We start from the raw sequence: 16,098 nt of genomic DNA, 5'->3' as shown, positions 1-16,098 counted from the left end.
AATGCTAACAACTGGCTTGGATATCATCATTATTTTTTTAATTTTTCAGGAAAAAATGCTGACAACTCCTATTTTGGAACAGTCTTATCAAAGATAAAAAAGAAAAAAAAGCAGCTGTTTCAAACTCTTTGAAGCAAAACTGACTAAAATATCTCATATTTTTTGTTCCACTTAGATGTTCCCTTTTCATTTATATGACAAGAAGACTTGAAGCAACCCCTCTTCTTTGACCTGGGATTAGAATTTTTTAGGTGACATCTGTTCTAACTGAAGTCTTGAGAAATTCCAAACCACAAAACCCCCTTGTGTGAACACAGGACTTCGATGTCACCGGCACATACAGCAACCAAGATATTTATAGCAGTTCTTCGACAACAACGGTTCAGTCTATCTCAGCTGATATCAAAAAGTCAGCAACATATGCCCATTTTCTTCACTCTTATAACACACGTGGGATTTTCAGCTACAAGTACTTTCTGTGTTTAAATTAAACATATGATATATCTATAAACTGAAATGCTTTCCCTGTGAAAGGTTCCCTGGTAGACTGCAATAATTATTTGCTTTGATGTAGTTTCAGAAGGCATGCAAAAGCCTCTCAGTTTGACACTGATACAACTTGGGTGCCTTTATTTTTAATACAGGAAGCTCTTAAAGTATCCTTATTTTTACTATTGTTACTATATTAGCAGCTGAAATGTGAATACTCTTTGAGAACCATCATATCACCTATAGTTATCAGAAGTGTTGCTCTTAATTCATTATACACAGAAATAAATATACAAATCCAGTCTGACAGTCTTATTTAATATGACAGTTCTCAGTCACATGGGAGATGAGTACCACCAAACTGTACTTCTAATAAATCTATACTAAAAGCCTATCCTTATATGTATGAGTATTTGGATTAGAAAACATTCCCTGAATGCACGTACAGCTACACAGTCCAATCCATATTCCTTGCCCTAATACAGATCTAATAAAAATGTTCACAAAATTCTCAAGGGTTTGCTGCCTTTCAATTTCTCCCCCTCAGGTGTTCGCTTCCCAGGGGACTGGTTGTTTTAAAAACAAATCTAGCTATGAGTCTTGTTTTTCCTAGAAAATCTCCAGATAAGCACAAGGTGAAATCGCTTTTTTTTTTTTTCTATCAAAGCTATTTCTTTATATCTTTGACATTGTTTTTATTCTTTTAAATTAAAGGGGGGATCTGTAAATCTCTAAAACTGGAAGGAACTGAATTGCAGCTCTGCCTGGGAAAGGCCATGGTTTACAGCAAAGCTTATAGCTCTAGAGATGAACATGCAGGGTCCCAGCTCATGCAGAACATATTGGGTTTTACAACCCAGTGCCTTAACGGCTCGTTTTTCTGTGCACAGGTGTGGCCATGCTAATGCTCTGGAACAGTCTGTTAATGTTAAGTCATACATTGTGTGGACAAGGTTGCAGGAGGAAAAGGGAAAATGCGCTGTTTGCATCACTTACCACCACTTCCAAATTTAGAAGTGAGACGAGGTCTACGGAAAAAAAGGCATCACCTACCACTATGCACCTGTGCCCACTTCTGCCAACAGACCATCACTGCTACAGTAATGTGACTTTGCAAACTTGACAGTGACAGAGCTGAATTACCAGGATACTCAGCAGGAGAATCTTCCGGGCCGTTGTGTTGCATTTAGAAAGATCTACTTTACATGAGTGTAAGTTATCTGCAGCACTCCTGGCAAGAGGCATGCTGTGTTGTGGAATTGATGCACACTCCTGCTCACTATAAGGTAAGAAGTGTAACTACACGCGCTGACAGAACCCATGTGAAAGCTGAGAGTTGCTCAGGGATTTCTTGATGTGTTTGCATAATTGTGGTTTTTCAGACCAAAAGTGGAAGGTAAACTTCATTCATGCCTGACCTGCTGGCCTTCACAGCTGGAGCATGTTGGGAATCACTTCTGGCACTGAAAAGGTTAATTGTCTCCTGCTGTGAGGTAGGAGTCTAGAAAAGGATACCACATTTGGTGGGAATTATAGTAAATGAGGTTTTCTTTATAGCACTGCTCATTCTCAACATGTTGAAAGGGCATTAGTTCACAGTCACTTTCTCTGGAATTATCAAATCTGCTCAGGAAGCCTTCATTAGGATATTAAACAAGACTTAATAAGTGAAAGTGATTTGCATCGCTGATAATCGTGCGCATTAATCAAGCAAGCTTCTGTCTCTCCCTCTGCAATATGTTTCATGTTCCATTGTAAAGCCTCTTTAATTCTGTAGGGCTTCTTAAAAAGGAAACGTTACATTTAGAAAGCCATTTTAAAAATGATTTACTTAGCAAAGATCACTATAAATAATGTTCAACTCACTCCTCAGCTTTAACCATCAATATAATTAATACTGAGGGGTTTGTATCAGGGATATAGACCAGATGTGTTCCCATTTATCAGATACAGATTGCACTTACTCTAATAAATGTGTTTTCATTCCGAGTAACTTTTGAAATCAAATAACTGCGTGTGGCACTTTAATCTGAAGTCACAATTTTAGGCTAAGGCATTTATTTCTCATGCCATGTGCAAGCATTCACTACATCATTCCACATGCCAGAGTCACACCCACAGTTCTTAATGAAATTGCGTGGCAAATATCTGCCGCTGCTCAGTAATTCCAAGGTAACTTTGGATGGTCTGCTCTGAGGGGGTGATGCCTATCACAGACCCTTCTTGTGACCAATTAACACGATATAATTCATACCTTGCACTTCTCCAGCATCTTCCTTGCTAGGATCTCATAGTGTGTGTGAATAGGTTTAATTTTCAGAACACCCCTCCAAGACAAATCTTTTGCACAATGACAAACTTACACTCAGGAGATTATGTCATTGTCTATAAGAGCAAATCATTCAGAAAACAGAATGAGACTTTTAAAAAGCAGAAGTCTTTGCTGCTCTCACCACTGGCCTACACTCCAACAGTGTTGGCCACCCCCTCTAGTCTAAGTCCACAAACCCCTGGAGGCCCATGCACACAAATGCCACCTGGATACTCCACAGACAAGGGAATATTTTTAACATGAAAAGTAGTATTGGCATCTCTGCTCCTCACCCAATTTCCCACAAAGAATAGCTCCAAAGAAAATCTTTTCACAAGAATCAGCAGCCACCATGAAAAACGCAGCAAAATGAACGCATTATTATTGCTTATAGCACAGCAATCAGAAAGGACTGTGGCAGTGGTCTGTAAATATTCAACGCTGACTACTAATAAGGAATAATATTGATGTCAGGGTGAAGGAAAGAAGCATGGCACCTAAACAAGCACACCCACAGAAGTTACATCTGATCCACCAAAATGAGATGGTGGCAGGAGGGCTTATGCATCTATGTAGGTGGCTAAATTAGGGCCTGATTAACTGGGATCCTGTTAGGCTACTTGTGTTATGTCTATCCTGGGGAAAAATGAGAGGTGGAAATTACCTCACTTTGTGGGAGTACAAGGTCCTCTTTTTCTGTAGGTGTGATGACTTCGTCCACTCCCCAGGAGAAGCAGCCACTGTTTCTCAGTGCTTGCTGTATGTAGTTATTATAGTTGTCCTTACTGCATTCTGAGCCATTTACATTTTCCTAAGACCTGAAAGCATCATTTAAGAAACTATCACTAAGATTAAGACCATGAGAGTATTTATTTCTCACCTCCTCCCCCCCAAAAGAGAGATCTGTTTGTTGGAGAACTTGTTTGCATTCACTCAGGCTGAGCACAGAGCTTAAATAGAACTAATGTTGTTTCTATAAAGTTGTGGAGATTCAATTCATTCTAGTGGCCCGAAACTTGAATTATTTTCCCTACCTTCATGGATCAGTAAGCTGCTATAGCTCAGATGGAACCATTTATCTGAAGAGAGGAAGGTGTTATACTTCACTTACTGATGATTTCCTGTTATTTGTGTCCATATATGTGTTCATGTGTGGTGTTTTCCAGATATCAGGTGCTAAGCTTCATAAATCTAGCTGACCAGATTTTTTCTTTTCTAGAGTATATTTGAGGAGATCATCACTGAATAATTCTTTTCTGTTTTCAATGGCAAGTTTTATGATTGGGACATTCATGTGTGTGAGAGGCTGTGACTCTATGCTTTGAAATCTATTATGTGGGTTCATTCTGATGATAACCAAATGGGAAAAATATTTCAGTATTCACTAAAAAGAGAACAAATGCAACCATCTTTTTTCCTAACTGCTGTATAAAAGTTTTAAATTTTTAAAATAGGAGTTCCCAAATCAAAGCTTTGATGTTTAAATGGATTTGGCCATTTATTTTTCCAGTATGTTGGGAGTTGCACTGGAGGTCAGTGCAGTAGGCTTGCCCAAACACAGTCCATTACCCTCTGCAATAGCAGCAAGCATGGAACAAAGGGACGCCTTCATTATCACATACAAGGAAAACCTGGCAGAAGCTGAAAGAAAGTAATGAGTGTATCTACAGCGAACAAATATAGCTGTATACAAAGATACCCAAACTAGCTCTAATTGACAAAATGCAGCTTCTCTACATGGCATTGCACTGTCCCACGTAAACATTGCCTAAACCTGTGTTTAGGGTGGTATGTTCCTGGGCAAAGTTAGCTTTAGGGCCAAGACTCCCTCCATTTAGTTCTGACAACTGAAAGATTTGAGCTAATGCTGATGATATCCCTCTCTTCTGAATTATTGTTGCCAACTGTATCAGTCTTAAAGCCTTTGCTCCTGGGATCATACGATTTGCTGAGAATCTCTACTCTCGTTTAATAATAAAAAGGTAATTTCCATCAATGATGCAGAGGAAAGCTTGGAAGCATGACCAGAATATGTCCTAAAGCCTCTCCTCTCCTGCCAAAAAATCCCTCAGAGGTAATAAAAGGAGCCTAAAAGGTATTATTTTTAATCTTCCAATATTTAAGCCAATGACATAATTTTCTGTGCTGCAGAATCTTACGATTTTTTAGCACTCAGAAGTATTAATAATGCAGCCTAAAACAGATATTTGTGAAAAGACAGCACTAAACATCATACCCTCAAGTGCCTTCAGAATAGCATGGTGGGGCTGGGAAGGGAGGGAGGGCGAATGGACACATTCTGCACCAGTACTACTAAATAAAACAGGCCCTGGATGCTTCTTTGTTCAGAGGCCAAGTGGAACGAAATGGCTGGTGCCCATCCACATAAATTTACTTCCCCCCCCCAACCCCCAAACGGGGTGGCTGTGCTCAAATTGCCCACAGAGATCAGTAATGCAGAGGAACTACAGCATCGCCTGGAGAGTGCTGGTGGGTGTAAGCTAACAGTCTGCCAAGAAGCCTGCTGTTAGTTGAACAATATAGATAGTCACATATTAGAGATCCAGCCTGTGCCCAGCCTCGTTGTACTTACTGTAAGCCCTTGGTATAAAAAGAAAGGATCACTGCAGAGCTACAGGCTCAGGTAGCTGGGCAATGGGATACCTGGGGAAGATCTCGTGCGGGGAGGCTGTAATGGGGCTGGGGATGATGGATAAGAGTCAAGGGAAGCACAGAGTGAGCAAGTGTTTGGTGGGTGGGAAAGGAAAAGCATCAGGAGCCAAAAGGCAGCAAAATGCACAAGTCTCTTAATGCTAAGCTGCAATGATTTTCTAAACCAAAAAGCATAAATGTCCCTTTCTTCTCACTACATAGCTTGTTTCTCACCACTTCACTATCTCAGTGTTTCTAGAAGTTCTCTGATAAATATAAGCCTTCCTTATACAGACTGACAAGTTACTCAGAAAGAATTTTCATACCAAATTTTAATTTATTTTCTTTACACATCATTCACATTCAAAACTCAGGCAAGATGATACCAGCCAACTACTTTCAGGAAAAATAAAAAAACAAACATGCAAACAACAAAAGAAAAAAAAAATCACACAAGAACTCATCTATAACAAGATTGTTGATTTATGCTTAATTGGAGCAACTGTTGTTGTAAAAGGCTTTTCTATGTGATTTCTCAGACTGCTAAGATTTATGGGTAATATTGGTGTCAAATGCAATTCTGTATGATTTTAAAATGGAAAGAAGTCTGTCTGAAGATAGGCTCTGACTGTATCTCAACTGCCTCCAGCTTGAGTGAATATTTCATCCCCCCCAGAAAGAAGACTGTACACCAGAAATAAATATTTACTCAAATTTAGAGGAAAATTTGGCCGTGGTGTTTTTGGGAGGAATAATCTCATGGCCTGAGGCCAGTTCTAGGAAAATGCTTTTATAACCATAGGGTATAAGTACAGAAGTATCTAGTCAGAAACATTTTTATTTGGTGGAAAGTATAAAGCAGAAAACGGCCTGGCCTTTGAGACACAGGAGGAAGCAAGAAAGTTGCTTGAGCTAACATAATCAAAGCACCCAGACTCTGCCAGAAGCCTTGGACATCACCTGTTTTTAACTCTGCAGGCCAGAAGGTCAGATATAAATTGCAATAACCGCTTTCAGAAATGAGAGCAGTAGTGACATGAACTTCTCATGGAACAGGAGTCTGATTCTGCTGATCACGATGTGGAAATAATGATAAGAAGAAATCCTTTCAAGGCTTTGTGCGGGCACTACCACGGATTCCCCCAGCCACCAGCTCTCTCTCTCACTGTTATGCGTTAATTGATTGCTCATCCCTGTTTGGTGGCCCACTTGCAGTGGGATCCTCTCCCACAGACTGTCTTCTCTAACAACCCCACTCCTCTCCCCAGAGGCACCTTCTGAAACCTGCAGCAGACAATAGATTGCTGGTAATTTCTATAATGATATGCCAGTGGTACTAAGATACTTGCCTTCTTGCTGGAAGCACTTGGATAACCTGTCAGTGTCTGTTATGTTATCATGTCATGTCATATTCTATGTGACACTGCCTACAGGGCTGCATATATGGAGTTTCACGAGCCCTTTCCAGTGGTCATGCACAGAAGATTGGAGCAGTAGTATTTTTTACAACTTTTGAGGTAATAAAAACCATTCCTGGACTTAAAGTAATAAAACTGACCTTAAAAAAGGGACTTTGCTGTTAGCCTGATGTGTGGTTCATCACAGAAAGGACACAAACTGTTCCTGCTGTCCTTCACGGCAAACTATCACAAGGATCCAGCAGCCACATACAATTGGATTCTGGCACAGTGATCAACTCATTTGTACTCATCTTTCCTGTCATTTACCTTGTGATCTGCTTAACAATGTCCTCTTGGTGAACCTGACATTGCATCTTAAATCTACAGGTTTTTTGCTGTTTTTTTTTTTTTGCAGCAGCAGCATTACCACTCTCACAATGCTGCAAACTAAGCACTGATAGTGAAAAGTATCAGGTAGGCAAAAAGCACAGTAATAGCAATTAATAACAATGAGATTTCATCATAAAAGCAGTAAATTGAAGGAGAATCATTGCAATAGATTTTTTTCCAAGTAGGCAATGTTTTGGATTCACAGTACAGTAGAACAATAGCAACTGCATCTTTCTTCCTGTTGGAGATGGACAGAGAGGAAGAGAGGATGAGAGAGGAAGGAAGGACATCTGATATTGTTGGCTTTCTATTTTGATGTATCTGGCTGATATATCTTGTTCAAGGAAACCTTAAATACCAGTAAGGATCAGAGAGAAATGACCAAGACTGTGGGCGAGTCTGAACTGCATTCAGACTCAACATAAAAATCTATTAAATACCTTTCATGGATTGGTATTAGTTTAACTACATTTATAAGAAAACTAATTACCGTGACATCCTTAGAGATGTGAGAATAACCTAAAATATGCTGTCTGTGACAGCAATGAGGGCAAAGGTGGAACCAGGGGGCTACAAATCCCAAATCCTAGCTCTGGCAAATACTTAATACTTTCCCTCAAATGTGAAGAATGCTAGTTTTCCTGGGTTACATTGCCACTGTGGGCTACGTAGCCTTTTAGTGGACAAAAATGAGGTGTTCAAGCTCTAAGCTAAAGAACAGGATCCAGAATGGTGCACGCTAGTGAAAAGTGTAGATATTGTATACAGTTGTCTGCGATAGCCTCCACTTCCAAAGAAAAATGCTCATTTCAAAAATGATCTTATTACAAAAATAACAGAAAAGGGCTTTCTTAAATGAAGTTGTAAAATGATTTTTACCACATCCTTCCGCATCTCCTTTTTCTATGGATCAGAACGACAGGAACCAGATGCTAAGCCAGAAAGGACATTGTTCCACCTGCAACATCTGGCTCTTTGGCAAGCCATACGGGAAGCTTCAAAGTTGCACCTCTGCCTCTCACATGGTAAGGCTGCTGGTCTATTGCTTTATCTTCCTGGATGTAATTTTCCTTTGATTCACCTATAATTCTGAGGAACCGATGCATTTGTATCCATTTTGAATAAGGTTCTGTACAAATGCCACATTTGATCTCTAGGCAGATCCTTTTATTTCCTTTTATATGTTCTCTACTTTAATTCATGCACTAGCCTTACTGCTGCTCTGCTATATCGCGGCTGATACTTGCACACACGCCGCAGCCTTTTTTCCCTACATGAAGTTAAATATCCAGGCTCTCAGCCATGTAAAACCTAGTCAAAATTAAAATGCTTTTCAGAGTGTTTCTCCCTTCTGCAGCAAGGTGTTTTTAGAGGCAAGTAGCCTCCTGTTACTTACAAACATTCCTGAATCACTCGTTTCCTTAACTTCTCTGTCCTCTTCCATCAGATTTTTTTTTCCACCTCTCTGTTTCTTGTAAGCATTAAATCAAGTAAGTTAAACAATAAAGTAACTTTGACATGAACCAGTAAAAGCAAGAAGGCTGTAAGCTAAGACTGAGCACCACACTCCTCAGAAACAGCTGGTCTAGCAAGGTATCAACGAATTTCAGCTGTTTTCAAGCACTTTGATGTCTAAGCAGCAAAAAGCCCTTGTCCATACAAAATAGGGAGATAATTCTGATAGTGGAGAACTATACAAACCCTGTATAGCACAACAGTGTTTGTACTGGGCTCTCTAGAGGGTGCTGTGAAACACTGTTAATTAATAGGAGAGGAATAATAATTCATTAGCATTGATTCTTTTCGGATTTAAATCCTGATTAGAAATGTATCCTGCCCTACAGCTAGCACTATCTTTTTTATTCTGTGCTGGAATCTGTAACAGACAACGTGATTTCCCCTTTACTCTGCTATTTCCATCCTCTGCCTGTATTGCCACCAGACTGACACTCATTTTCCTAAAGACAGCATTCCTACTCTGAGGTAGGTAACATGCAGACCAACTTAATGTGGGATAAGGTGTGGTCTAAGAAAATTTTTCCTTAAAGAGCCTTTTTTTTTCCAGGTTCTTTGCCTGCAGCCAACCAAACCCAGCAGCTACTTCAGAACAACACAACCCATGACAGCAGGGCAAGTTGTTAGTCCACAGAAAGTACTTAGTCCTTTCCAGAAAGTGGTCCAGGATTACTCGCATCATCTATTTACGTAAAATGTACCACATCAGGCCCAGTTTCTTGATGGAGGGACAGACCTACTTCTTAGCACGCAAATCATAAGGAAGAGAGACTTGCAGATACACCTATGTCTAATTACCAAACTCAAGGAAAAATGTTGCAATCTACAGGCAAAGCCATGAAATCAGTAGAGCTGAAATCACCAGTGTAATGGGCAGAAATGCATGACCCACTGCATTCCAGCTGCACAAAAATCTGCAGGCAGAAAGGGCCCCACAGCTTTTCTCTGAATTTTAGAGAGAAGTTGTGTTTTATTCACCCTTCAGAAATTTGTTAACGTGAAAGTTTCCAGGTGTGGCTATTACATTCATTGACAAAGAAAGTACAAGTAGGGTTAAGTCTAGTTGTCCTAGGTACTATGTGAGCACTACCTAAGAGTGTGTCTCTTACCCAAAGGACCAGCAACAAAACTAGGGAAGACATAAAGAAAATGGCAATGGAAAGAAAAGCATAGAAGTGAAGTGACTTCATAAGGTTATAGAGCAGAGGTAAGAGAAGAATGCAACTCTATTCTTGAATTCAGTACCCACTAGAAGAGGCTGTAGACGACTTTGAGTGTTCCCAGGTAGAACCTCAGTATTTTTTACCCTTCTCTGGATGCCATCAATTGGTCTATTATGAAAGAAAGAAACAACATCAACAAAACAGTCCTTGGTCTGTACTGGTCAATATTGCTACAATGCTTTACAACTATAAGCAGTAACAGGTGAGCTTGAGCTCACTTACTGCTTTTATTTTCTTCATTTTGCACATCTCTGTCACTGGCTGTAAAGGAATACACATACATGCTGTGTGGGACATGTTTCTCCTGCAGCCTATACAAACCACTTTCTGCAGCCTGACACTGTGGCACCCAACACCAAAGGAGCACATGTGGAGAACCACAGCCCTAGGCCAACGTGCTGTCTGGGCATTCAGAAGAGACAAGATAAAGCACTGCTCAAATGGTGTCTTGCAGCATGCCAAAATGACTACAAAGTTACCATTTTAATACAGAAATACTGCTGAAAAGCCCCACACAGCAGTGATGTAGGGATGCTGGTAGTTGATTGTCCGTGTTATGATGCAGCCAAGGACACTTTGTGGAGAAAATAGTCTGTCAGCAGTGTATACCTGACTCATAAAGAAAAGAAGAGCCAAATGCAATCTGAGAGCAATACCTTTCATGGGAATCTACATTTCTCTTTCTCTCAGCAGCAGAGGATCCAACCAGAGGTCCAACTTCTCAGATAGACAGGCAAGAGGAACTTGATTCCACTTACTCTTCTAAGAAGAGTCAGTGTTTATATAAATGATTTTATGATTTTTCCTTCCAACTTTATGGTGACATTGTAGTTCTTCAACAGTCAGAAAGCCAGGGCCAGTTTTCAGGTTCAAGGACCACAAGAAAATTGTCCCATGTGAAGTGAACAGGATCAGTGCATGTGATCAGCACCTCTGAAAATCAGACTCCCTTGTGCCTAGCTATCAAAATGACTGACAGCAGGCATGTTCCTAGACATCGATATATAAGTATTCCTTCTTCAAAACCTTGTCATTAATTCCAAATTACATTTCTTCTAAACCTTGTCAAAAGTATATTAAATTTCTACATAGCCCAGTCCAGCTTCTCTACTGGAGAACAGTTTGATTCACCCTATTCAACGTGGTAAGGCTATTCAAATTCTCTATTCAATTAGGCCAGCTCTATTTTTGATCACACAGCACCAGAACAAACATCACTTCTCAGGTGCAGTCTCAGGATGTTCACATTCTAAGTCTCCACTCAAACTGTTCTATCTTGATGATTTTTCTTCTGTTTCCCAACCCATTCCTATTATTTTAAAACAATTTCTTTCTATGTTGCCCTTTCAGACTTTCCTCAACCATCTTCTGGAGCGCCTCAAAATTGAGAGCCTGGTCTAGCATTAAATGGAGAGGTTGGTGGCCCTGCATGTGGCAGGGGGGTTGGAAATTCATGATCCTTGAGGTCCCTTCCAACTCTGGCCATTCTGTGATTCTGTGTGATTTTGTGAGAGGTGATTCCCTTTCTCTTCAGCTATTATCCTTATGTATACATTTGCAAAATCTACTGCATCCTGTTTATGAAGGCAGCTACACTGTTCTTTCATAAACCACTGTTAATATTTCTTTTGTCTCTGTAGTCATTCCCAGAAAAAATGGGATGACATAAGGAGTACCAACAGTCGTAGGGAAATTCTCCTTATTTCTGTAGAGTGTGCTTACATTGCATGTGCACACCCACACATACATGTTTTTATAACGAATATAGTCCATTTAGTAGATGGAGATCAAAGGGGCTACAGTGCCCTGTCATACATCTACCAAATACCCGGGAGAAAAACTTGGCATTAACCTTCAATAAATGAATGGATTATATTGCAAATAATAAGATGGCTAAATATAGGCACAGTCTATGAATTAAACATTGCCTAACTTTGCATGATGCTAATTTATTTCGGCATATCTTGATGATTGTGCTGTGGCTGTGTCCTTCTGAATGCTTTTTAATTGTCCAACAATTGTCCTTTACTATCCAGCTGCTAGCTACAGTAAAATGTACAGTAATCCATGTCAACACTACCTATGCAACTGCACACACACAGTACATGCTGGATGTGGATTACAGTTTGTATGGTTCAGGTAGGCAGACAAACTTGAGCACCCAAGTGCTCATTAGTTTCAATAAAGATATAGTAAAGCTCAGTCTACTGGGCTGATTGGAAATACTGTCAGTAGAGTAGCTGTGTGTGTATAACAGGTGCAAAAATGAAGTTTTATTTGCATTTCCTAGCAATAAAGCACTAATATTCCCTGTACAGAGAAATGCAATCGTATTCTCAGATGTAAATCTCTATACTTGGCCTTCTGTAAAAACTGAAAGCTTCAGCCAAGATAAAAGCAACATATATTGAATGCACAACAGAAAAAGAGTAAGCCTCTGAAACGGAGGCAGTCTAACCCAGAAAATAAACAGCAACAGGTAGAAAGCAGATGTGGAGAAGGCACTTGCCAAAGTTCCAGGCATACAGCTGTTCAGGTTTCTGCCTGAAAACAGAATAGGGTGAACACACAACAAGCTCAGGACAGCTGTGGGAGAGCCCAAGCACCTTATTACAGGCTACAGAAGGCCAAGCTAAGCCAGGAAGACGTGCTGAATCACATGGCAGAGACACCCTGACAAGGTACTTACTGCATGGTAGGGAGTATGGGGTGCACATTCACCCACATGACGCTTGGCTTTATGAGCACCTTGGTGCATACACAGCATGATGAGTTACAGCACAGCCAGCACTGTATGGCATGTGACTTTGTCCCCACGTGTTCATTTCAAACACAGGTGCACTGTAAGGTTTGAGCCAGAAAGGCTGTTTGATCCACAAACATGCTTTTTACTCTTATACTATTCTTAGAAGGCCATCTATACCTCAGAACTAATTCTTGAGTGGGACTTTCAAATACTCCAAGGGTGCTTGTTCCTCTCTGTTCCCAGAGGCTTACCAACCTGTTCTTCTCCAGGTTAGAAAATGTACTTAAGGAAAACGTGCCAACACTTTTGTACCCTTCTGAACATCACTGATGTGAAGATGTGAAGCTGACTGTTCTGCTAAGACACAAAAATTCAGCATCTCCTGCCCTCCCTGTGTTCTAAATGGACAGTCACCTGGAAGGAATCTGCAAAACCAAGCAAAGAACATATGTGTACCATTGGTCACTGTTAAAGGACACCAGTACCCAAGCCATAACAGCCTAGGAAACCTACTAGCCCAAACCAAGCACAATATACTCTTGTTTATTGTGCCTCTCTCTAAATTCATTTTTATAAACCCTGCTTCAGTTTCTCAGGCACGAATACCAATGGATTGTAGCTGTAGAGGGGCTGTGGCCCTTCTGTTGAAATCTTTCTTTGGCTCTAACATTATTACTATGCTTTTCTTGTTACTTTCTTTCCAATTCTAAGCATGGAATATATATCTGCAGGTAAGAACATTAGCCAGCTTTGGAACACGAAAATGTGTTTTAGTAAACACAATCTCAAACACACAGCCCTGAAAGATGTGCTCGGTAAATGCATACAAATTTTTTTAATAAAGAGCTTCCTATTGCTCTCTCTAGTGGAAGGCTCATTATAGAAGGCGGTTTCACCGGTTCACCCCCATGTTTACCAAACCTATACACTGAAAGCTCAGAGAAATAAAAAAAAAAACACTGAAGAGTATAAAATAATAAATATTGTAAATTGTATGTTTAATTCATGCAGCAAATTACCGGAGATTACTCGTACAAGTAGCCTGCAATGTCCTTAAAAATATTCTTTAACTGAGGAAAAGTTTTCTGACCTTTGGAGGAAATGCTTGCTTCTAGCTATGACTAAAAAGAGATTTCCTTCTTTCTCTGTTGTGTTAAGAATCTTTTCTTCTTATAAAGAAGGCACCACAGTGGTTTATAACTGTCATAAAAGCCTGCAATCCTTTTGAGGTTAAGCTACTCAGCTATTCAACTTTTACTACAGAAACTTTGAAATTCAAAAAGAAAAATAATGTAAGTTTTTGAAGGACATGTGTTGCTGTAGGTGATCCTGTTAATTAAAAGTGATTGCCTGCTAGGAAATCATACTTTAAAAAGTTTCATGAATTTATTAGAACCCTGAAGGTATCTTTGTATGCACAGGGCTTTACATGCCATTTATGCAATTTTGTTTCAGATCTGTTTAAAGCTTCACTGACGCTCCCAGAGCAGGGAACAGCACTGCCAGCATTTGTATGTATTTTGGCTAATTGAATTATGTGAAAATACATACTAATGAAGCTTTACCAGTGATGTTTGCTAGGATAGTTTAAGTCTCATTTTCTTCTATATTAGCAGTATCTTTCTGCTGCAGATTTGCCTTTTTGAAAAGCAGATTCCTACAGCTTTTTGTGCAGAAACTAAGTCCCAATTTTTTGGTAGTGTTAATCAGAAAGTAGTCCTGTGAAATGTATATGTCAGTGCATGCGAATATATACATACAGCTTTTCATAGGGATTAAAAGAAGATAAACAACAAACTACAGCTTGATATTATAGCATACAAGTTCATTATTAAGAAGGAACAATTTAAAATGCAAAATTAATGAATGAACATCTATTCTAACAATTTATTTTCCTGTTCCTAAATTTACAGATTGTATTTTAATTGGTCATTACTTAATTATCCATTTCTGTGCAAATCCATCTGGCAGTATTCTTATATAGACTTTTCCTCAGCAATGCTTTGCTACCTCTTGACAATGGTGTTAAAGGAATAAATGATTGAGATGGAACAGTTGTTTGTTGTGTGTGGTTTTTTTTTTTAAGTTGAACCATGGGGATTATCAAAGCTGAGGTATATGAGTCTCTTTGCACTTGAAATGGGCTGGGATCCAAATCCCCACACTCACCAGCTAACTGCAGGTATCTTGAGTTTGTCCCTACTTCACAAAAGCAATCAGCTAATTGCCTAATAAAAATTGCAATCGAGTATTTGCTGCTCAATTTTTCTTTTTCAGGTCACAGATATTAGAAAACTCTTTTTTTTTTTTCTCGTCTGTCATGTCGTTTTTGTACTTTATAGCATACTGCATAAACTACCCCAATGTGTAGGCAGCACCCTACCTTGGTATAATATCAAATACTGAAACGTTAAAAGGAAAAAAATCCTCTGCATCTCTTACCAGCCAAGAGAAAAAGAGCCGATGGAAGGTAACAGGAGATTTGTGAAAGTTCACTGTACACTTTGATGACTGTGAGGGCAGGTACTTTTGCACATGCTTTGGAATATGTTGTCTGTTATGGAGAAATGTAGGCTCCTCAGGCTTGGTTTGGAACGATCAGTGCCAGGGAGCTGCTGAGACTTGATGGGGCACTCAGCAGCATGAGTGTTCACCTGGAGCATTGCCCCCCTCTTCTGTCTATTTTTTTTAGATAGATACAATTTTGAAAAATATCCAAGTGTAGCTACAGACAATATGCATAATTTCAAGGAAAAAAAATGATATATATTCATATCAGGCATAGCAAGCTATCATTTGGTATAATTTAATATTCTTTTCAACTCATGAGTTCCCTTAAATTCTTGGTCTTTGTTTTGTAAAAATCGGGGTTTAATTTTCTCGAGCTGGGCTTCCTAGACTATTCATTAAATTTACTAGCAGGCCCTTTGAAAAATAACCTCTTCAGGGTCTGCATGTGTGCATGCATGTCCATGCACTTCAGAGTCAAAGTTACAGGCCTGAGAGTTCTGACTATATTTTAATTGTTTAAAGTCAGACACTGCATTGATCTGATACATCTACCAGCTGCAGCCTGAGCAGTTTGTTTTGCAGTGCATGAATAAGAGATGGATGCATTTGTGAATAACAAAACCAAGACGTAATACTTTAGAGAATATAAAGTACAGTAAGAAAAGCAAATACGCTATTTTTCAGTCTTCCACTAATATTGGTACTGTCGATCTAGACTGTAATGTCTTGAAGGATTAAATAAATGTGTCAGTTCATCTGAATGACTGAGTGAATAATGTATTAATGTGCATTTGATGTGCACATTTACAAATCTGTATCTGCCAAGCCCAGTAAAAACATCTCTTTTACAGAGATTCTTCT

General features: G+C 39.4%; 1 long non-coding RNA gene across 2 annotated transcripts; it reads left to right on the top strand.

Moving 5' to 3' along the window:
• Positions 1-1,438: 1,438 nt before the first annotated feature.
• On the top strand, positions 1,439-14,919 carry LOC104909575. 2 transcript variants are annotated; one of them, XR_792418.2, is made up of 3 exons: positions 1,439-1,775; positions 8,157-8,267; positions 12,996-14,919. It is a non-coding gene; the product is annotated as an uncharacterized LOC104909575 (long non-coding RNA). The 2 variants fall into 2 exon arrangements; XR_792419.3 differs by lacking the exon at positions 12,996-14,919 and adding an exon at positions 9,308-12,989.
• The last annotated feature ends 1,179 nt before the right edge of the window (positions 14,920-16,098 follow it).

Source organism: Meleagris gallopavo, chromosome 2 (assembly GCF_000146605.3).
Source record: "Meleagris gallopavo isolate NT-WF06-2002-E0010 breed Aviagen turkey brand Nicholas breeding stock chromosome 2, Turkey_5.1, whole genome shotgun sequence".
NCBI classification, from domain to species: domain Eukaryota; kingdom Metazoa; phylum Chordata; class Aves; order Galliformes; family Phasianidae; genus Meleagris; species Meleagris gallopavo.
This window is presented reverse-complemented; position numbering and strand designations above follow the sequence as displayed.